The sequence below is a fragment of the Myotis myotis genome, unplaced genomic scaffold (assembly GCF_014108235.1).
Source record: "Myotis myotis isolate mMyoMyo1 unplaced genomic scaffold, mMyoMyo1.p scaffold_m19_p_12, whole genome shotgun sequence".
NCBI classification, from domain to species: domain Eukaryota; kingdom Metazoa; phylum Chordata; class Mammalia; order Chiroptera; family Vespertilionidae; genus Myotis; species Myotis myotis.
In genome coordinates, this window is record NW_023416316.1 from 28,942,195 (window position 1) to 28,965,832 (window position 23,638).

The 23,638-nt window shown below is 48.2% G+C and overlaps 1 non-coding gene across 1 annotated transcript; it reads left to right on the forward strand.

Moving 5' to 3' along the window:
• Positions 1-1,039: 1,039 nt before the first annotated feature.
• LOC118667777 lies at positions 1,040-1,102 on the forward strand. Its single transcript, XR_004971371.1, has one exon. It is a non-coding gene; the product is annotated as a U7 small nuclear RNA (small nuclear RNA).
• The last annotated feature ends 22,536 nt before the right edge of the window (positions 1,103-23,638 follow it).

A 23,638-nucleotide genomic window follows, 5' to 3' on the forward strand; every position in this document is an offset into this window, starting at 1 on the left:
TAGTTTTCATTCCCTTCTTATTGCCCCTCCTCACTTTCTCCCTCCTGATTACTCACTACAAATCATTTTGTGTTCAGCTGAGCAAAAGGCAAAAGAGTCACTAGCACAGGTCCTGGGATTTCCTTTCATGGGGCCCGCTCTCCGCAGGCTTTAAAAAGCAGTTTGTCCCCCTCTGTTGCAAGGGAATAGCACCCTCTCAATGGTGATGGCCGCTTACATGTCTGTCCCCCAGTCTGAGGTTCATGGAAACAGGGAAACATAGGTCTGCTTGTGCAAGTCAGCCCTCATATGTTGCAAGGAGCCCTGTAAATGTTTGTAGGGTGACTGGATGGGATTATTCAGACTCCCCGCTGCCCCCTCGCCCCAGGCTTGAAGCCCACTTCCTTTCTCTCTCCTCCCAGGAAATGGTTGTGACAAAGCCTTAGAAGGCCCAGAAACTTCTAATGGGGTCAGTTGTGGGGAAAGCTGACGGAATAAAGTCCTGACTAGGACTGCGGTGGCAAAAGGAGAGGCTAGGGTTCTTGGTGGACCTCAGATTGGGGTCGATGTGGACCCAGGAGGAGGAGGCAGAGATGATACTAAGGCTCCTGCCTGGGTCCCTGATGGGCCTGGGCACAGCCAGTGGAGGCACCCCGCCAGCTCTCCTGGCTGTGGCTGCGCCTAGAGATCGTATCTGGGGCCTGGCTGATGCTTGGGCCTGAGTCATGGAACCGGAGGCCTAGGAAACAGTTCCTGTGTTGAAACACAGGGGAGGGGGCAGGGTGGGCGTCTCTAGTTTGCCATCAGCACATCGTCACCACCCACACTTCCTGTCACTCTTAAGTCACCTCCATGGTCACCGCTCATTTCTGACCCTGTCACTCATCACCCTCACCATCATCCCTGCATCAGAACCACTGCCCCTTTCTTAAGCTGTCACTCGACCCAGTTCCCACCACCTTCTCCAGTATTGCTGTCCTCCCCTGCTATCTGAACCAACCCTGTCTTTTTTTTTTTTTTTTTACTATGAGGGAAGTTTATTAAAGTTGGGGACAGTAAATACTGCTTACAGCTCCTTTTTGAATTTGTCTAGTAGGTCTTCGGTTTTTACCGGAAGGCTCTTCCTAAAACAAAACAAATCAAAACCTGGGACAGTAAAACCAGAAAGGGCTTATATAGAAAGAGCAACCAGGGCGCCTCGGCTGGGCTGCCCCGGCTCTCTGGGAAGTTAGAGAAAAGGGGGCCATGGGAACAGGTCCAGGGGACCAGCCTGTGATGAGCTGCCGCTGCCTCTTGCTCCCCAGGTTGCAAGTCTCGTGGGGTCCCTTCAAGTTTAGGAGATGCATGTCTGTGGGGGAAGAGTGGGGGAAGAGGAGGAAAAAGGGAATGGCGGGGCTGCCCCCCAGAGGGAGTGCACCAACCCTGTTCTTTATCCACTGCCTCTACCCCCGCCCTGTCACTGCCTAGTCCATTCCCATCCCCCTGTCACCACCCGTTCCAGTTTCCATCACCTCCAAGTCCTCTGGACTGTCACCTCTTTCTCCATCCCCTCTGCTAGTTAGCTCACCAGCACTGCCCATCCCTGCCTCCTCACTGTCAGTCATCAACATCCTCCTTATCTTCAGTGCCTCACCTAGGTCTTGAAATGGGCGGCCCCCTCTGGCGTAGACTTCCGGAAACGTGTGCCCACTCTGAGCCTTTGCCCCTTCCTTTCCAGCCTCTGGCATCCTGTGGGCTTCCCTACCTGGAATTGCTGTGCTCCCTAACTTTGCCCTCTGCTCTGGCCAGGGGGGGCTTCATTTATTAGATTGACTATTATTTCGATTTTTAGAATTCTCTGATGTCCCCTCAGACTATTTACCTTCTCCCTACAATACATGCTCATAGCTCCCCAGTACCTTGACACATAACACTTTTGATCACCTACTTATAATCATATCAGTATGTGTTTAAGGCCGTCTTGCCCACCAGACTGGGTGCTCTGGGAGGGCAGTAACTGTGTCTGTCTTGGTCATTGCCAGGTCCGCAGAGCCTAGCACAGTATCTGGCTTCTGATATGGGGTCATGAATGTCTGTTGAGTGAATAAATACTTATTTATTGAACACTTAACAGTGCCAGGCACTGTGCCAAGTGCTGTACACATATTAATTGCTCATTCCCTCTGGTATTTTTGCTGTCCATTTTCAAGGACTTTTTTGCTGATTTGGCACAAACCCTTGGAAACAAGCCAAATAACCATGACAGAGGGTAGATTAAACACAGTATTGTTTGTCTCAGTTCTGAAAATCATGGTTCTGAAGAGGTAATGATTATTCTGTAATCATGGCATCAGGGGAAAAGGGCATTATGCAAACAGGCTTATGCAGAATTATTGTCAATTATGTCAACAGAGTATAATGAGTCAAAGATGAAAAGGAGTGAAAGGATTAACAGGCATTGTGCTGTTTCTGAATTGTGAGCAATCTATTTTTATTTCTCATAGTTTTCATATATTCTTTGATGGGCATTATTATTTTTTATAATAAAAGCTATGCGTTTGTATAAAAAACACACACAGAGACAAAAGTAATGTTTTATGTAAAAGTGTCAGGGTTTTATAATCCTGTATTACTTTTTGATTTACTAGATTGTAAATTCTATGAGGCAAGGCCTCTTGTCTAGCTCCCAGCACCAGGCCTGCATGAATGAGTGATCAGTTAAATGTGGTGGTATTAATTAAATGCACCCTTTTTGTTGCACCTCTCACTACTTTTTATTTTAATTCTTCAGAGTAACCCCTCCCTGGACAAGAGGAATATTCTGAGGGCTGCCTTCATCTACAAAACCAACCTCCCCACCCCCATACGTGATGGCACATTTAAGAAGTGATATGAATTTAAGAAATTCTTATCAGAAACACGAAAATGAGACCTGATTATGCACCAAGTCTGCTTTTCCCTTGGTTCCTGTTTCAGAGAGGGCACCGGCCCAGCCAGACATCCAGGAGGCACTTCTTCCTGCTCCAGCACGCACACAGTCATCGTTTCTCAGCACTACGCTCCAGGCTAGCCCCTGTGTCCGTCCCCGATGCTACTTCCTCTGTTCCAGCCACCACCAGCACCACCACCACCACCTCTTGCCTTCATTACTGCAGCTGCCTCCTAACCAGATTCTCTTCTCCACTCTTGCTCCTTCCACCCCAAATTCACTTTCTAAGCTACAACCACACGGAGCTTTCTAACACACTAATCCACCCCTGCCACTCCTCTTTTTACAGCCCTTCAATGACTCCTATCGCTCTGAGAAACAAGTACAAGACAGATCATGATCTGTCCCAGGCTGACCTCTCTGTCTTCCCCATGTTCCTACCCCACTCCAGACACACAGAATTTCAGTGTTGGCATTTCCCAGGCTCCCTCTGGGCTTTTGCATGTATTGTCTCTTCTTCAGGGGAAAACATCCATTCTGCCCTCATTCATTTGCCTGGCTAACTACTTCTCACCTCTCAGCATGTCCCTTCCTCCAGGGAGGCTTCCTGATTGCCATTCTACCCCCCAGTTTGGTTCAGTGCCCCTCCTCTCAACTCCCATAAGTCCTTGTACTTATTCCTTCTGATATCTAATTTCTTCTTTTTTTCTTCTTCTATATTTTTATTGATTTCAGCGAGGAAGGGAGAGGGAGAGAGAGACAGAAACATCAATGATGAGAGATACTCATTGATCAGCTGCCTTCTGCACTGGGGATCAAACCTGCAACCGGGCATGTGCTCTGACTGGTAATCGAGCCATGACCTCCTGGTTCATAGGTCAAAGCTCAAGCACTGAACCATGACAGCTGGGTTCTTCTTTTTTTTAAAGATAATTTTTATGCGTTTATTTGAGCCAAACTGAGATGACAATTGCTGACAGGTGAAATTTCAGTGGATTGAGAAAATGCTCCATGAAATGGCAGTTTTACTATTTATTTTTAAAAAATATTTTAAAAAATTGAATTTTAAAATATTAAAGAAATTTAGTGTTTTTATTGAGTGAGAGAGAGAGAGAGAGAGAGAGAGAGAGAGAGAGAGAGAGAGAAAGAGAAACATTAATTGGCTGCTTCTCATACATCCTCCTGCCAGGACTTTTTATTGATTTTTAGAGAGAGAGGAAGGAAGAGGGAGAGAGAAACATTGATGTGAGACCCAAACATTGATGGCTGCTGGAATCGAACCAGCAACCTGAAGTGCATGGGATGATGCCCAACCAACTGAGCTACATGGGTCAGGGCACCACTTATTTTATGTACCAGAGTCAGAGGGGCGGCCATAGGAGCTTACATGAAATTCATTGGTGATAGATTAGGGCGGCAGGAGAAAGCAAAGGGGGAGAAAGTAAAGTGTTTGTGTGTGAATCTCTGAGATTCTCTGATATTGGATAAAAATTAAACCGGAGAGATATGTATTTCTTTTATATTGGTGGGTGTAAGCTAGTTAACAGTAAACAATTAGCACAATAACAATAACAATGAGCGGTTTTGTGGTCTGTGCTCTGGTGCAGTGATGATGTCCTGTGGGATCTGGAAGAAGGAAATTATGATAACATTCCATATGTTATTATAAATGCAAAAAGACAGTAGACAGGCTCAGTTAAGGTAAAGATTGACCTTTGTCAGAGAAGATACAGGCCTACGACAGGACTCCCCACCATAACTTTCCTTTAGAAAGTTTAATTTCAGACCATCCTATATGGTTACTTTCAGTCTTTGAGTCTGCAAGCCTTCCCATGCAGGCTTCTCCTGAGTTTGTCAGGTTTAGTATGTGGCCCCCTTTTTTTTTTTTTTCCCACACTTCCCCCTTTTAGTTATATGCCTTGTAACTTAAAAAATTTTTTTTAATTGATTTCAGCAAGGAAGGGAGAGGGGGAGAGAGAGAGAAATATCAATGATGAGAGAGAATCATTAATCAGCTGCCTTCTGCATACCCCACACTGGGGATCGAGCCCACAACCCAGACATGTGCCCTGTCCAGGGGTTGAACCGTGACCTCCTGGTTCATAGGTCAATGCTCAACCACTATGCCAACCGGGCAACATTGTAGCTTCTTATTTACTCACCAGTTTCTCTACATGCCCTCTATGGCTGGCACTGTGACTTGTTTTCCTTTGTGCATCTAGTACCTATCACTTGGGAGGGCTTCCATGGCTGTTGAATGAATGAATGAAGGAGTAGTGAATGAATCAAGTACTCTTGTAGGAACTGATTAATACTTTTCTTCTTTCCTTTTTTCTTTCTTTTTTTTTAAAAATATATTTTTTATTGCCCTAACTGGTTTGGCTCAGTGAATAGAGCGTCAGCCTGGGTTCGATTCTGGTCAAGGGCATATACCTTGGTTGCAGGATCAATCCCCAGTAAGGGTTGTGCAGGAGGCAGCTGATCGATGTTTCTCTCTCACTGATGTTTCTAACTCTATCCCTCTCCCTTCCTCTCTGTAAAATTCAATAAAATATATTTTTTAATTGATTTCAGAGAGGAAGAGGGAGAGAGAAAGAGAGAAACATCAATGATGTGAGAGAATTATTGATTGACTGCCTCCTGCATGCCCCTCACTGGGGGTTGAGCCCGCAACCTGGGCGTGTGCCCTGATCGGGAATTGAACCATGACCTTCTGGTTCATAAGTTGGCGCTCAACCATTGAGCCATGCTGGCCGGGCTGATTCATACTTTTAAAGAAGCTCAGAGGTAGACATTCAGAAAAAGATGTCCTAAAAGGATCCAGACATTCTCCAATGTCTTATGGACTAAGGGATAATGTGGATTTGACAGACAGAATGCGGGGGTGAATATGTAGTTAGGAACAGTGGTGTGTGCGTGCGTGTGTGTGTGTGTGGGGGGGACAGTGGCAGTGGCAATGGCCCACCTCATCTGGGAGAAGTATTTTATTCTTTAGAATTGCTGCTGATGGTGACAGCGAGAAGCAGTCTGCCTTTCAGTCAGTTTTGTTTTTAAGTTCCCAGGGTAGACTGACCCTACCCCCACCCCCATTTAGTACGCCACTGGTAAGGAACCCTAGTAACTGGCTGAGCTGGTCTGGTTTCCTCCCCTAACACTGAGCGGGGAGTGATTTCAGGGTGTCCAACATCCCAAAATTCTGCAGGGCAAGGCTCTCCTTCGCCAGAGCTAGACCCCACCTCTGGGCCCCTGGCACCCGCTGACTTCCTCAGGGGGACCCGCTGACTCTTCTTGTTGGTGGCTGCGCAGCAAGGAGGCCACCCTATGCAGGGATCAGAGCCCATGAGTAGGACCCAGACCTGGGTCTAACTTACTCGAGGCCTTGGGCCAGCTCTCAGGGCCACACTCTCAAGTCCCTCTTGCGATCTCACTTTGCCCCGTGGATGAAAAGGGGTCACAAGCTAACCTGACCATTTCGGGGGAGCCCTGTATGGTGGCTTACAAACTCAGAGACGGAAAGTAACCACATAGGATGGCCTGACACTAAAACAGTTTGGCTCAGTGGATAGAGTGTTGGCCTGCAGACTAAAGGGTCCTGGGTTCGATTCCAGTCAAGGGCACATGCCCAGGTTGCAGGCTTGGTCTCCAGTGGGAGGCAGGCAGGAAGCAGCCAATCAGTGATTCTCTCTCATCATTGATGTTTCTATCTCTCCCTCTACCTTCCTCTCTGAAACCAATAAAAATATTTAAAACAGCAACAACAACACACACACACAAATACTTTTTAACTAAAAGCAGTTTATGGCAGGTAGTCATGTCCTAGGCTAAAACCTTCCCTGGCAAGTCAATCTTTACCTTCACTGAGCCTGTCTATTGTCTTTTGCATCTAGGATAACAGCTTTGGCAAGTCAAGGTAACTTACCTTTTTCCGGACCCCTCCAAGCACAACCACGGCGCCAGAGCAGGGGCCATTAAATCCCCTGGTTGTTATTGTTATCAAGTGTTAATTATTGACTATTAACTATCCTGTACCCAACTATGTAAAAGATGTATCTATCTCTCATTTTACTTTTTATCCAATCCCAGGGGTTTTCCCACTTTGCTTCCTCCCACCTCCCTAATCTATCACCAATGGATTTCATGTGACTCACATCTTTTCTTTTGATTGTAATGTATAAAACAAGGTGAAAAACTGCCATTCTCTGGAGCATTATCTCAATTCCTTGAGGTTTTACTTCCCGGCCACTGTCGACAGCTTGGCTCAAATAAACTCACAAAAAAATCTCAACAGGTTTGAACCTTTCTTATGTTGACAGCCCACACATTAAACTGGTGTTTGGTGACTGGGGGCCTGGGGTTCGTTATGCAATTTCCCAAACTGGGGAAGGGATGTCAGTCACAGGCGCGATGCAAAGTTGCCCCCTCAAGCTTCCTCGTCCTGCTTCTTTCTCTGGTCTGAGTGAGACATTCTACCACAGGGGACTGGCTGGGCTGGGTGTGTCAGAAGGCAAGCCTGGACAGGTGGACAGTGGAGTCTGGGCCCCAGAGGGAGGGGTGTGTGTGTGTGTGTGTTGTGGAGACAGGGTAGACGAGGGTGGGTCCCAGGCAAAGGTCAGGGATGGGAGAGGTGGCTCCAACAAGCCGGCTACCCTTGCTTGGTGACAGATGCTGGGTTGGGCTAGGTCTTGGCTCTGCTGTGAAGCTGAGGAGGGGCTGGAGGGTGGAGAACAGCCCCTCGATGAGGTAACTTCTAGGACGGAAGGAAAGGCAATGTCATGAAAGTAGGAGGGATTCGGGTTAGACTGCAGAAGAGGCAGGTGATGATGGACAGGAAGGAAGAGGTGCCTCTTTATTTGGGCTGCTTCCCAGGAAGGAAGGAAAAGTCCATGCCACCCAGTCCTTTATGCAAACAGTTTTATCAGAAGGAAGGGGCAATGGACAGGATGACCTGGAGAACAAGGAAGGCTGTAACCGCCCTGTAGTCAGGATTTGGGGAATTTGCAGTTAAGGAAAAAGCCCTGGGACATCTAAGGCTGGGTCAGCCAGTTCTGAGCCCAGTACCTCAGGCATTCCTCCGTGAAATGGGGAGGATCTCCTTGGTCCTCACCTACCAAAGACAAAGTGTTCCTGCCCCAGCCACTGCGGTTCAGTTGGTTGGGCATTGCCCCATACACCACAAGGTTGCTTGTTCAATTCCCAGTTAGGGCACATGCCCAGGTTGCGGGCTCGATTCCTGGTGGGAGGCGTGCAGGAGGCAGCCAATCGATGTTCCTCTCATATGTTCCACTCTCACATTGATGTTTCTCTTTCTCTTTCCCGCTCCCTTCCCTTCTCTCTAAAAATTAATAATATATATAAATAACATATATATATAAATTAATAACATATATAATGATATAACATATACATATATATATAAATTGTAAGTTCCTCTTGAAGTCCTGGGAGCTAAGAGAACACACAGCTGAAGGGTGAAGATGGATGGGGAGCCCGGACCTCGCTGTTGGGGTGGAGCGCTGCAGCAGGATGCAAGTACAGTAAACCCTCGATTTTGTGGACCTTCATTTAACGGACTTCGAATTTAATGGGCAAAATTTCCAGTTCATATGTCATATGTGAAAATTAACACCCAGTTAACTTTAAAATTCTTTTAACCAAGATTTGCTTCTAATTAAATTAACAGGTTTTGTTTTGTTTTGTTATTAATTCACTGTTCTTTTTAGCGAATTTTAGCAAGTAGGCCATAGCTTGGAAAAAACACTAGTAATTTTGCGGACATAAATAAATATTACATATCTACAGCTATGGTCTACAACATCTTTAAATCCTAGTGCCTTCTCTCTGCAGGCATTTTCTTTTTTGTTGTTAATCTTCATCCGAGGATATTTTTCCCATTGATTTTTAGAGCGAGTGGGAGGGAGGGAGGGATGGAGGGAGGGAGAGAGAGAGAGAGAAACATCGATGTGAGAGACATAGTATCTGTTGCCTTCCCCACGTGCCCCAACTGGGGCCAGGGATCGAACCTGTAACCCAGGCACGTACTCTTGACCAGGAATCGAACCTGCGACCCTTAGGTCCGAGGGCCAATGCTCTAACCCAGCGGTTCTAAACCTGTGGGTCGCGACCCCTTTGGCGGTCGAACGACCCTTTCACAGGGGTCGCCTAAGACCATCCTGCATATCAGATATTTACATTACGACTCATAACAGTAACAACATGACAGTTATGAAGTAGCAACGAAAATAATTTTATGGTTGGGTCACAACATGAGGAACTGTATTTAAAGGGCCAGAAGGTTGAGAACCACTGCTCTAACCACTGAACCAAACCGACCAGGGCTGCCAGCTATTTTCTAAGGGATGCAGGAGGGGCAGGTGAGCTGGATTAGGGAGGATGCAGATGTGAACAAGACTGTTAGTCCTTGTGTTTTCTCCCTGAGGGAAAACAGGCAAGAAAATAAGTGTGGTAGCTTATCCCCTACTGGCTCCAAAAGAGAAGCACACAGGGCTGTGGTAACGCAGAGAAGGCACCATGTCCAGCTAGGGAAGGTCAGGGAGGACGTAACGTGGACCCTGAGCCTGGAAGGGCCAGTTGGCCTTGACCCGGGAGGCCATGGAGGACGGCAAAGGTTTTGGAGCCTCCCCAACAGGCTCGCAAGAGCCAATGATTAAGTTTTTAAAATTTTGTAAGCTGTTTATTAATCACAGCCATTCAATTATATAAATGTATAATTCCATAAATTATTTTGTAAAACAAAGTTAATGATCAAACTCATCACTTTCTGTCATTACAGTTTACTGTTATCTATGCTCTTGAAATTACTTACACCCTACTTAATGGAGAGCTGCTACTCATCGTTTCCCAACTCCTTGTTCAGTCATGTTAGGTTGGTAGTATGAAACCGGCCATGTGGCAGTATGTACATCATTTAAATTGACTAACATTACAAGTTAGGGCTTAATTTGTTGTTTTGATTGATTGCATGGAGCAGGGGTTGACAAACTATAGCCTGCAGGCCAAATCCAGCCTCTGAGAATGGTTTTTGTATATATATGTACATGTGTAAAAACATTTTTAATTCACATTTTTTAGAAAGAGAAGAAAGGAGGGAGGAAGTGGGTGGGTGGGGGGACACTGATTTGTTGTTCCACTTATTTATGCACTCATTGGTTGATTCTTTATGTGCTCTGACTGGGGATTGAACCCCCAACCTTGGTGTATTGAGACAATGCTCTAACCAAGTGAGCTACCTGGCCAGGGTGGTTTTTATATTGTTTAATAGTTGAAAAGAATAAGATTTCATGACAAGTGAAAATTATATGAAACTGAATGTTAGTGTCCACAATAAAGTTGTACTGAAACACAGCCATGTTCATCAGATTCATTTGTTTACATATTGTCTGAAGCTGCTTTTATGCTACAATGGCAGAGCTGAGTAGTTGCAACAGAGACTGTAGGGCCTGGACAGCCTAAAGTATTTACTAGTATTTGACTCTTTATAAAAGAGTTTATTGACCCTTGATCTAGACTTAAGGAAGCGATAGAGAAAATGTTAATAATGCAGGTTAAACTTAAAAGTTTGTCATGTCTGTAGCCATTACATTGTGAACAACACAAAACCTTGAGGAAGCCCTGGCCAGTGTGGCTCAGTTGGGGCGTTGTCTTGTGCACCAAACGGTCGCCGGTTTGATTCCCGGCCAAGGCACAAAAACAAAACAAAAAGCACTTTGAGGAAACATCCTATATAATAAAACCCTAATATGCAAATTGACCAAACAGCAGAATAACCAGTTGTTATGATGCACACTGACCACCAGGGGGCAGACACTCAACACAGGAGCTGCCCTTGGTTGGGGCCAGTGAGTGGGTGGTGCCAGGCTGCCAGCCAAGGCGGGTGCCAGCAGGGCCCCTCCCCGATTGCCCCGCCCACCAGTCACCCCACAGATGGGCCCTGTTCGCTGGCCAGGCCTAGGGGACCCTACCCATGCACGAATTTTGTGCACCAGGCCTCTAGTTCTTTCAATATTTGGAAATTACTGTCCAATTCAGCAAAAAGGGTCACACATCACTGGTGAATGAGTGAAATTTCAAAATATGTCCTTGTTCTCTTACTTTTATCTTACTCTTTAATGTAAACAAAAATGTTGGGACTATCCTCATTAGTCAATGAAGTGAGTGAATTTCTGTGGAATCAGATAGTAATCAAACATTTATTCATGGTCTGATTTTTGTCAAATCCTGGATACATTGCAACCACAGGTTGGGTACAAACATAAGAATTAGCAAAAATTAAAGAAACCATTTTAAAGAGCAATGGATGCTGTAGAATTACAATAAAGAGCACAAATATTTTAGTATTTATAAATACATGTTTAGTGTTTGTAAATTGTGTATTTATTCTCCAGCTTTATCATCAGTAAAATTTATAATCAACTTATGTATATAAATGCATACCTTTTTCCAGAGACCTTGTTGTTAAGCATTTACCAGCACACCATGGACAGACCGTTCCAGGCAGAGCGCACCCAGCCGAGTCCTGGTGTTTAAGGCATCGTGAGTGGCGAGGTGTTGAGGCTGGCGTGCTGGGATGGATGTGAGGGCGTTATGAGCAGGGATAGGGGTCCAGACAACATCCCAAGGGCCATGGGGAGCCACAGAAGGACTCTGAGTACTGAAGAGACCCCATCAGATCTGTGTTTAGAAGACCATGTTGACAGTTGTGTGAAGATTGGGTTGTTAGGGACAGATTATAAAATACCAAATTAGTGGAGGGAGGGAAAGAAATAGTGGCAAACTCTTAAGAGAATTTACTATAGGCCAAGCCCACTCCTAAGCCCTCCACGTGTGCTATTAGTTCATTTAATATTCACAACAATTTCATGCGGTAGATAAATACTCTTATCTCCTTTTTACAGATGAGGAAACTGAGGCACAAATAAATTAAATAACAGGTAAGCAGCAGAGCTGGAATTTGAACCCAAGTCTGGCTTCAGAGGCCACACTCTTAACCACTATATATTATGTTTTTAGACTAGAAAGATGGTGAGATTTGGAGTGATGTTTCCTTTTTTAAAAAAAAAGTATTTTTATTGATTTCAGAGAGAAATAGGGAGGGAGGGAGGAAGGGAGGGAGGGAGGGAGGGAGGGAGAGAGGGAGGGAGAAACATCAATGATGAGAATCATTGATCAGTTGCCTCCCACACGCCCCTTGGGATCAAGTCTGCAACCCTGGCATGTGCCCTGATCAGGAATCAAGCCGTGACCTCCTGGTTCATAGGTTGACGCTTAACCACTGAGCCATGCTGGCTGGGCTAGAGTGATTTTTTAAAAAAAATATATTTTATTGATTTTTTACAGAGAGGAAGGGAGAGAGATAGAGAGTTAGAAACATCGATGAGAGAGAAACATCGATCAGCTGCCTCCTGCACATCTCCTACTGGGGATATGCCCGCAACCCAGGTACATGCCCTTGACCGGAATCGAACCTGGGACCTTTCAGTCCGCAGGCCGACGCTCTATCCACTGAGCCAAACCGGTTTTGGCTAGAGTGATGTTTTTTAATTTTAATGCATGTACAAAGTTGGCCCTGTATAGACAGATATGTCTGGCATCTAGTAGGAGCTTGCGGGCATTCTTCAGACCCAGCAGTACTTGACTCAGTGATAATGGGATATGAGGAGCCAGGGGAGGTGGGTTTTACCAGCTTCCTTCATCTGCTGGATGACATACTCACTGACCACACTGGCCTCCTGTTTCTCTGTCTGTTTGTAGACTGTCTCTCTGTCCAGGGAGGTCCCAGTCTTGGAGACAAAATCCTGAGCAGGAGTATAGGTGGGAGAGGACAAGAGGGGACAAAGCCTGTCCCCTGGGTCCAGAGTGAGTGTGTTTTTTTTATCCTCACCTGAGGATATGTTCATTGATTTTAGAGAGGGAGAGGGAGAGAGAGAGATGGAGAGAGAGGGACATATATCTAAACATCAATGTGAGAGAGAAACATTGATCTGTTGTCTCCTGCATGCACCCTGGTGGTTCTGCCACCCTGGTTTCCTCCTACGGCATCTATATCTACATCAAAAGTTTGACGGTAGCCCTAAAGGTATAGTGACAGATGACAGCTCAGCTGCAGAAATATAAATATGAATATAACTATACCTATGAATATGAAAGGAATAGAGGTGCCTTTATGTCATGAGTCCTGGCTGAGAGTGTGTGCAGGAGGTAATAAGGGTGGAGGTGGAGGGTTGGGGTGCTGGAGGCTGGTGGCAGGGCCGACCCCACGCGGGGTGTTGGTCCCCTGAGGCCACATCTGTCAGCTTGGGACTTGCCATCCTGCTGGATCAGCAGGTCCCTCGGATTAGCAGGTGACTCATCCCTCACCCTCATATGGCCTGTTTCAGGAAGGGGCAGAGGGTGTGTGGAATGGAGCACCTGTGTGTTCCTTTCTATGGGATCTCTGCTGTGTTACATGCCTGAGTCTGAGATGTGTGCCCATGTTTGAACTGTGCAGATGGGCCAGGAAGACCCTGTGCACGTAGGCCGTGTGGGCTGTGCAAAGACGTGGGCTGTAGGTGTGGAAGGCGTGTACGGAATGAGGTGGACGGGGTCTGGGGAACACGCAGCTCTTCCCTGAGCAATGCGCACGGGTGCAGGTGCTTCCCTGAAAGAGGGAAGCAGCTTTGGAGTCTGCTGAGCCCAGAGGAGGCGGCCTGGGGGGGGAGGCAGGTGAGGAGGGCTCCTGATGACAGCTCATCCTCTTCAAGGAGGGCTTGGCTGGACCAGCTGGCAGAGCCGGGCACTCTAAGCCCAGGGTGATGGCAGTGGTTTCTCTAAGCTTATCCCTTAAGTCCTGGGCTGTAGGCCAGGGTGGCTCCCTCATCCTAACCCTGAAAGGGCATGCACACTCCACAGGCCACACAGTGAGTGTGGCAGGTGGGCATCGAGCCAGAGCTTTCTCTTACCCTCTCTCAGGCCGGAAGGACATAAGGTCCAGGAGGTGTCTCGTCTACTGGGATATGAGGAAAGCACACCAGCCTCTGGTTGCCATGCCCCTGCTTTGTGTGCACTCTGCGCTGGCATGAGGAACGCATGCACGCCCATGTCTGTGTGTGCTGGCCCCTGCCACGGCGCCTGGCCTGGGGCCGCCTTCCCATCATGTTCCATGATCTGAGAGATGCTTGAAGTGGAGCAGAGAGCTTGGGTTGGGAGACAGGAAGCCTGGATTCTACTCCAAGATTTCTCTTAGTGACTTTGGAGACGTTCCTTGGTCCTGGGGCTTCAGATGGGGAATGGCGGCGTTCCCTGAGTTGTTCAGTTGAAGGACTAGGGGTTGAAAGCAGGTAACAACCTCCAGAGAACTTGCACTCTGACCTACAAGGGGTGTTCAAATCTCCTAGAGAAGTGAGGCATTTAGAGTTCTGGGGCTGAGCTTCAAAATAAATTAATGTTACAGGCCAAGACCTGCCCGAGGTGAGGCTGGGAAAGTCTGCCCACCCATCCCTGCCCCCTCCCAACACTGATGGCCTGCAAAGGGGGGGGGGTGAATAGCAGTGTCCCCCAGACTGAGGTTGGGAACCAGCTCATAGCTCTCCCAGTCTCTCTCTCACTCCCCACCCCAGCCCTTATGCCCACCCCCCCGCCAACCCTCCCTCCCCACCCCCCAGCTTGCTCTCTCTCAGGCTCACACTTCTCCAGGTTCCGAGTTTTCAACCCCAGGCTGTATAGGCTTAGTCAGAGTAAACAGACAGCACCAAAGTCAACAAAACAAGAAAGGAAGCAGCACAAGTGATGTGGAAAAGAAAACTCGGAAACCGCAATGAAGGTGTGTGGACCGGGCTGGTGTCTCCCCTCAGAGCAGGACCCAGGGGCTAAGGCTAATCCTGCCAGTCCCCTGAGTGGAGTTGGAGGAAGGGACTCGTGGCCAAAGGAGTCAGGTTAGACCGCCAACAGGGGGCGCTAGTGCCCAGTCGAACGAGTGCTGTTAAAAAGGATGTGATTGCGAGGTCATTTCAACTCCCCCATCCCACCCGACGGAAGACTTAGGCTGGGTTGCCTCAGCTGCTTCGGGAAGCAAGTGAGAAGCTAACTGGGGCCAGGACTGTGCAGGAGCAGTCAGGGCAGGAGCAAACAGGCTGGAACAAGAGCAGGAGGGAGGAGCCCCGGCTCTCTGCCCCACCCGGCTGTTCGCTCCAGGGCTCAGGGTCTTGGAGCCATGAGTGCAGAAACCCCACTCCATCCCACCCACATGCATAGCCGCCCGCCCTGACAACCTACCTGTCTCCGCTCAGGGCAGGGGCCTCGGCATGCAGTCATTGTGCCTGTGCTATTTGTTCACGAGGCGCTGTACAGGCCAGGCCATCCCCAGGAGGCTGCCTGCCCCAGGCCCTGTCACACCGAGTCCCCCAGCCACCAGGTGAGCTTGTTGACTGAGCGGGCGATGGCAGGTGGCTATGCTCACTCCCAGACCCAAGGAGGCGACCAGGGTGTCACCAGTCTGCAATGGGAAGAGCTGGGAGACCAGACACACCCAGCTGGAGCGGCTTGAGATCTGGGTGGAAGTCTGTGGGCTTTGGTGGTGCTGTCTGTGGAAAGAGAGAGGATATCCCCCCCACCCCCCGCCCCAACCAGCCCTTCTACTTGGCCCTGGTGTCAGGCAAGAGTCAGTCAGGGCAAGAGGCGTTGTGGGTAGGGTTCCCTTCCTCTGGCATCTCTCTACCACACAGTGTTTCCTCTCCACCAGGCACTTGCCACACCCCTTACCACTCAACAGCCCTGGGAGGTCAGGGTTAGTGTCTGCATCTTACGGATGAAGACACCCAGTTAAATATCTTGCTCAAAGTTACCCAAGCCAATTAAGAGGCTGAACTGGATTCAAGTTCAGATTGCCTGGCTCTAAAGTCTGAACTATGAACCACACAGCTCGCCACCTGGATGGGGGAGCGCCCCTGCCCCAGCCAAACTTCAAACCAGCCCCAGACTCAGGCTCCTGGCCAGATGGTCCTTGGGCTTCCCAGTGCTCCCTCTGCCACCACCTCACTCTTTCCATCTTCTCGTGAAGCATCCCTGACCCTGCCTCCCCTCTTCACTCTGACTAATCGGGTACCAGAGACTCCATTACTATTAGCCCTTTCTTCTCTGTGGGTTAAGAGATTGCTGTTCAGAGCTTCTCCTTTGAAATGCTTTAGTGTGGAAGAATTTTGAAATTGATTACGGCAAAAATCAAAGGATGAAACCGGAAGGTGAATAGCTGATGGGGAACCTTGACAATGGGAGGATCAGGCTGCCGCCCTGTGAGCCCACGGATTGGCCAGCATCACTAAACACGGGGCAACTAGACACTATGTGCCTCTGAATGGGATGCAAGAGGAAGCACACAGCACTATTCACAAAGGATTCCTCCCAACCCCCACAAATAGAACCTGACTAAAATCACACTATTAGAGCTAACTTCCTGTACATTCTGAGAAATAGAGGAGATGGAGGAAAAGTTAAATGACGCCACAAGGAAGCAAACAGGCCAATCTAGAAAATGGACTTCCTCTAGAACCACATTTATTCAACAAGCCAGTGACATGAGTAAGAGGGAGAAAGTGTTTGAGAGCACTTAACCCAAGTAAAGTGTGATTTTGTTGGGATCCTGGCTCAAGCAAACTAACAAATTAATTAAAAAAGATATTTTGAAACAATTTTGGGTACTTGATATTTCCATGGAATTGTTCATTTTTGTTAGGTGTGAATGGCATTGTGATTATGCAAGAAAATGTTCATATTAGAGATGGATATTGGAGAATGTAGAAGTGAAATGACATAATGGCTGGAATTTGTTTTTAAACACTTCATAAAAAAAGAAAAAAGGTTGATGAAACCAGAGTGGAACAGATTTGGGAGACGTTTAGATGAGGTTGGGTTGGAGCAGGTGAAGGCAGATATGCCCATTAGGCATATGAGAGAGAGAACGGGAGAGGCTGCTGGGTCTGGAGCAGTGGGGTGAGACCTGGGCTGGCAATAGGCTGGGGAGATGGCAGCATTTGTGCGGTCGGAAAGGACATCGGGGATGTGCAGGGCCGACTTCTCCAGGCACAGTGCCCACGAAGATTTCTATTTAAAAGCCCACCAGAAATGTTGTGTTTTAAAATAAGAAAAAAAATGAACTTGTAGGTTGAAAAAAATGTTTTAATACACAATATCAATTTATTCATCTTTGTATCAACACAGTTGTGCAATATAATTTTTTTGAATTTTTAAAAATTTTAGAGAAAGAGGAAAGTAGAGAGAGAGAGAAACATTGATGTGTTGTTCTACTTATTCATGCATTCATTGGTTGATTTTTGTATGTGCCCTGACTGGAGATCGAACCCACAACCTTGGTGTATCATGATGCTGCTCTAACCAACTGAGCTACCTGGTCAGGGCATAAAATATTACTTTTACTTAGTCTTTTAAAGGAGGAGGCCGCCCACGAAGCAAAAGTGGCATGGGCTATGAAAATCAGAAGTGGCCCTAGGGTAGGGAGAAAGCTGCCCAGACATGGAGCCTGAGGGAGGCAGGAAGCCTCTAAGTCTGCACTGTGGGGAGCGACTGGGGGTGGGGGGTAGGAGATGTGTGTCCTGGTCCACCCTCTAGGCTCCATCCTTGTCTCTCCTATACAAAGACATATTAGGGCACCTCAAGATGGGCTAGGAGCTAGGACATCTGGTTTGACTCTCCCTGGATCTTGGGCTGTGCCCAGAGCGGAAGAGACTGTGTCTGTCTGCCTACCCCAGTCTGATGCAGCCTGCATCCCAAGGACCGGTGGGAATGCGGGAGGACTCCCATTGACACTGGGAGAGGCCCAGGAACCAGGAGGCTATACCCAGGAGGCTATACGCAGGTCCCCGTGTTTCACTAAGCCTTCCTCGCTGAGGCTCAGTGCCTGTCGGTGCTCGTGCCCCTGTCCCTGCCCACACAGACCTCTCGTCACAGGCCCTTAGCGTAATCACTGTGTTCTTGAAAAGCTGTAAATAAAACCCCACAGGATGGCCTGCTCCTCTGCTGAAGGGGGGCACCCTGTGATCATTTCCTCTAGGTCTCTACGCCGATCATCCTCAGTGGAACATCTGTGTTTGGAGAGGCCTTGGGATTAGGGCAAAAATAAGGGAGTGAAGAGGTATCTCAGGGAGCCTCTGGCCTTGTCTATTTTGAGGGAAGAAGGGAGGCTTCTCCACTTGGGGACCCCCCAGTGTGAGTGGGGAGGCTGGGCAATAGCATCACACTGGGGCTTCCCGGCCACTGGGCCTGCCTACTTTCTCAGGCTGAGCAGGAGAGTAGAGAGAGAGTAGCTTGCCCTGGGGTTGCTGAGATGGGCTTTCTGCCCACCGCAAACCCCCCCTGTTCTAGGCCCGTAGCAGCTGACCAGATCAGATAGGGCACGTTCCTGCAGTGAGCTGCCCACTGACTGGGACTGTGCTGACGCAGGCAGGAAAATATTAACCCAGTGGAATGGGCTCATACTCATGTGTGCACCACTGCGTGTGTGTGTGTGTGTGTGTGTGTGTGTGTGTGCGTGTGTGTGTGTGTGTGTGTGATAGAGAGAGAGAGAGAGAGAGAGAGCGAGAGAGAGAGAGAGAGAGAGAGAGAGAGAGAGAGAGAGAACATAGAAAGTAGTTTTCACATGCAAGACCAGATAGAGATATGGACATGCACACACAAACCTGTCCATTCACACACATGCTCACACACAGACATATACAAAGATACACATGCTTTTTATACATGCCTATTCCTTCACTATCATCTCCCAACTTTGTCAATGAGACTCCCTCCTCCAGGAAGCCTTCCCTGATAGCTCCAGCTCATACTAGAAAGTGACAGGCCTGGACTCTATGCCTGGTTTCTGATGCCACATTAGGCAGTCTGACATTCGCTTTAGAGCGGAGCTGGCCTAGGTTTGAATTCTGGTTCTTTGACTTACAGGATGTGTGCCCTTTGGCAAGTGGCTGTGCCTCCTGACCTTGTCTGCTCTAGTCTTTGTCCACATTGTCCTGGAGGTCCAGGCATGACTGAGAAGGAAGGATAAGAGCGGGGGCTGGGGATATGGTTATTGCAATGTCAGGGTTAAAGACCATCCTGGGTCTGCCTGTGCTGTCCTCCCTCAACCCTGCCCCGGACCAGCCCCGTAACCCCCAGTTCTCCTACTAGGGCAGGGGCAGAGTTCTGATCTAGACGCTCTGGTTCTGGGTGATCTTGGGCAAGTTGTTACCTTGCTCTGAATCTCAATTTTCTACCTAAAAAATGAGTTTGAAAGGGAACACTTACCTAGGTGAAGCTTAAGAATGTTTTCTTTTTTGAGGAAAGTGAGAATCTCAGAACTTCACCCAGCTGATGTGGCTCAGTGGTTGAGTGTCGACTCCCAGTCAGGGCACATGCCCAGTTGCTGGCTTGATCCCCAGTAGGCAGCTGACCAATGATTCTCTCTCATCATTTATATTTCTTTCTTTTTTTTAAAAAAAGATACTTTATTGATTTTTTACAGAGAAGAGGGGAGAGGAATAGAGAGTTAGAAACATCAATGAGAGAGAAACATTGATCAGCTGCCTCCTGCACACCCCCTACTGGGGATGTGCCCGCAACCAAGGTACATGCCCTTGACTAGAATCGAACCTGGGACCTTTCAGTCTGCAGGCCGACGCTCTACCCACTGAACCAAGCTGGTTAGGGCTCATCATTGATGTTTCTATCTTTCTCTCCCTTTCTCTTCTTCTCTAAAATCAATAAAAAATATATATTAGAGAGAGATAAAGATAGATAGATAGATAGATAGATAGATAGATAGATAGATAGATAATCTCACAACTTCAAGTGATTTCACCTGGAGGGACCTGTACTGTGCTCCCACCCCCGGGCCTGCTTTGCAGCCAGAGCAGCTCCTTTCTTAGTGATTGATGCGATGGACTGCTCAGGTATACAAAGGATCCCAGGGCTCTAAAGCAGCGGTTCTCAACCTGTGGGTCGCGACCCCTTTGGTGGTCGAACGACCCTTCCACAGCGGTCGCCTAAGACCATCCTGCATATCAGATATTTACATTATGATTCATAACAGTAGCAACATGACAGTTATGAAGTAGCAACGAAAATAATTTTATGGTTGGGTCACAACATGAGGAACTGTATTTAAAGGGCCAGAAGGTTGAGAACCACTGCTCTAAAGAGTCAGAAAAACCCCAAGTCTAAGACAATTTGATTGCAAGTAGTTTACATGATAAGTAAGTTAATCAAGTGGCATGTCGGTTGAAACAAATAATTAGCTAAAATGATTAGCTTTTTACACATCAACACTTTTGGGGGCATTCTGGAGAAGATCAGAGAATTTTTGGCATCTTTGGGTGTTTTCATTCACTCTCATTTAAAAAAATTTCTATTTGCATGTTCACTCCTTATTGCGTTTCAACCACTGTGTCTGTCCCATGCAGTTCATGAGAGAGGAGAGTTGGACGCATTTAAAATTCTGTGCTGTACAGCCACATGCATGATGTGGATGTGGGCCTATTGGCAGGAAAAGCTGTTCTGAATAAATGTTTTGAATGAAAAAAGTACTGTACAAAAACTTTATATAGGTTTTATTCTTTTATTATTTTAGACAATAAACAAATAAAAGAATCTGAGATTTTCAAATTTGTTTTCAATTTTAAAAAATTTCCACTCCGATGAGAGACAAGTATATCTGCCCCACTTGCTTGGCTGCGTGTTCATAAATACTTGAATTTTCCGTTAGGTTGAACATGAATGTCACCATTCACCAGTTCACATTGTAAGATTTTTGGTGTCATGAGAAATAAATGAGCATGGGGTTATTTCCAACCTTTTGCTAGTAAAAATAGTGGATTGCAGACAAAATTAGAACAAGAAAACTCAACAATTTCTGAAAGAGGGACTAAATGCCTAAAGAAATACCAAAGTTTGCAAAAATTGCCCCGTAGCATACTCATTTTACCAATTCATTTTCAACCAAATTAGTTTTTGACTTGATGGGCTGTTGTTACCTTCATAAACCTTTTCCTGGGGCCTGTCTGGATGCCAGAAGTGACTGGGTGGTAGACCACATATCTGCCGACCCCATCTCACAGATGAGGAAGCAGAGGCCTAGGGCAGGGACTGAGCCAAGGTCGTGCGGAGAATTTGATGCCCAGTGAGGACTTACACCTGGGGGGGCGGGTGCGGGTGTGTGTGTGTCAGTCTTCACTGCAGTTCAGAGCCAGTTAAAATTTGAATTTCAGAGAAACAATGGATCGTGTTTTAGTATAGGTATGTTACAGGTATTGCAAATATTGTTCCTTTGAAATTCAAATTTAGCTGAACATCTTATATTTTATCTAGTGGCCCTACTGAGCGTTTACCCTGTGCAGATAGGACCCCAGGTGTCCCCTCTCTGCTCTCCATCATCCCCACTGGCCCTGGCGATCCTCCCAGGCTCTGTATAGACCCAACTCTGACCCAAACACCCAACCTTGCAGCCCCTTTGGCTGCCTCTCTTCTCTCCACAGTTGATCTTTCTGTCTCCTTAGCCACCACGTCTTCACTGTTGTGGCCGCTCTCCATCCCACCAGCTCATCAAGGCTGGTCTCTTCTCACACCCAACTCTGGGGCCACAACCCCTTCAAGCTCCTGGCAGCCTGTTGGCAGCCCAGGGTATGGGTGTCTATCTCCTCCTCACCTGCTCCTTCTCAGTCACCCACCTGTCCCCAGAATCCTGGCCCTGTCTCTTGCCCCGCTCCCTCCCTCTTCCTGGCAATCCCATTGAGACTTATGGTGAAGGCCAGGCGCTGATATCTCCTGTTCTCTTCTCTTTCTCCAGCTGGAACCCTCTCCCAAGCTCAGGCCTACTGGATGCTCCAGGGCCTCAAGGACCCTAGGTTGGCTACTTTGCTCTTCTCTTTGCTTAAAACCCCTCGATGGCCCCTCAGGCCCTTGGGATAAAGTCTGATCCCGTGTCCTGGCAGACAAAGTTCTTCATGGTCTGCCCCTGCTCACTTCTCCAGCCCTCCCTCTGAAAGCCACTCACAGTTCCCAGGTTTTCTCACAATCCCATTGGGCTTCAAATCATCGCCCTCCCCCCACCCTCCCCTGCTCACCTTGGTGGACTCAGCTCCCATGTCATCTCTTCTGGAAAATTCTTACCTCCCTCCAGGCTGGCTTAGCTGCTGCCCGTATTCCTTCCATCTTATCACAGTGTATCCTAAATCACCTGCCATTTATCTTATCTCTCCCAAGAGACGAACGGGACTATGTCTTCTCCATCTCTGGTCCCCACCACCCGGCCCAGTAAGTGAGCTTAACCACTGACTTCAACATGGATTTCACCTTCCTCCCTCATCAGCCTGATACCAGCCTAATCCAACTTTGCCCAAGTTCTGACTTCATCCTAGACCTCAGCTCCACTTTTGACCCTTACCTCACCCTCATCCCAAAAGCACACACAAGAAAGGATTAAAGGCAAGTGTCCCCCATGTCCAGGGTACATTCTCCTGTCCCAGGAAGGACAGCATCCTGAGCCCACTTGAGTCTGAAGAGGTGAGGGGCGGAGCCTCAGAGTGTGTGTGTGTATGTGTGTGTGTGTGGGGGGGGGCGGGTAAAGGAGGGGGGGCAGGTAAAGGAGGGGGGGCAATGAAAGAGTTCATTCCTAAGGATGACTTCTGATTCAGACGGCAGCTGACCCCTGCCTCTCCCTGAAGCATGACCTGCAGGACAAGTTGGGGTGGGGACCTAGGCAGCCCAGGTTCCAGACCTGGCCTGGTCTACTGGCCCCCTCTAGAGGACAGTCCTATTCCAGCTCTTACACTGCCTCCCCACAAGGAGTTCCCTGGACTTACTGTCTCCCACCTACCAGTCCACTTCACGGGTCTCCTTACAATTTGCAGACCAGCAACCACTCCCTTTTGTCTCAGCACTGGGTCACCTGTTTAAATCCCGAATTGCCTCATCCTTGGAGGCCCAGCGATGCTCCAGCTCCACAAGTCCTTTTAGAGGGCAGTGGGTCCCCGGCTGGCGCCTGACCCCACCTTAGTCACTGAGCTCCTGCAGCCCTGGGTGGGAGCTCCATACTCTGGTCAGCTTTGGTTCCCCCACAGGGGCCTCACTTGCTGTCCCCAAGGGAAGCGTTTTCGAGCACAGGGCGTAGGTGTCCCAGCCCTGCTTAGATGGGGCTCCCAGAGGCTGAGACCCAGGCTTCTCTCCCACTCCAGATGAGGGGCCCCCAGAGGACCGGGCTTGGCTTTCTCCCTCCCCCCTCAGACTGGGGTTTTCCTGCAAATATGGCTCATGTGTCTCCTTTCCTTCAGACTGGGTAAGTCCAGGTCCTGAGTCCCCCATTCCTCTTTCAGAATAGGGGCTCCCTGAGGACTATTGCAGGATCTCCCCCGAACCTCTCCACCTGGTTGTTGCTCTTCAGAACATTCCAATCCACATTCTGCACAGCTCTCCCCACAGCCAGACATGCAGGAGCCTCTGGAGCCTCCCCTGGGCCTGGGGCCTGGGGCCTGGGAGGGCTTCCCCTGGCTCTGGGCTGGGCACTTGGCTTGGAGGACAGGTCTTTCCTCTGGGACCGTGAGGCCCAGCACCCACCCTGAGCTCCATCTCTGACCTCACAAGGGCTGTCTCAGAACGTGGTTTCCATGGCACTGCTGGCAGGAGAAGTGATGCTATTCTGGGCAGTTCATCTGGACTTGGCTCAAGTGGTACGGGCCAAACCCCTGCTCCACTGACCTCTCCTCTGGAGAAGAGCAG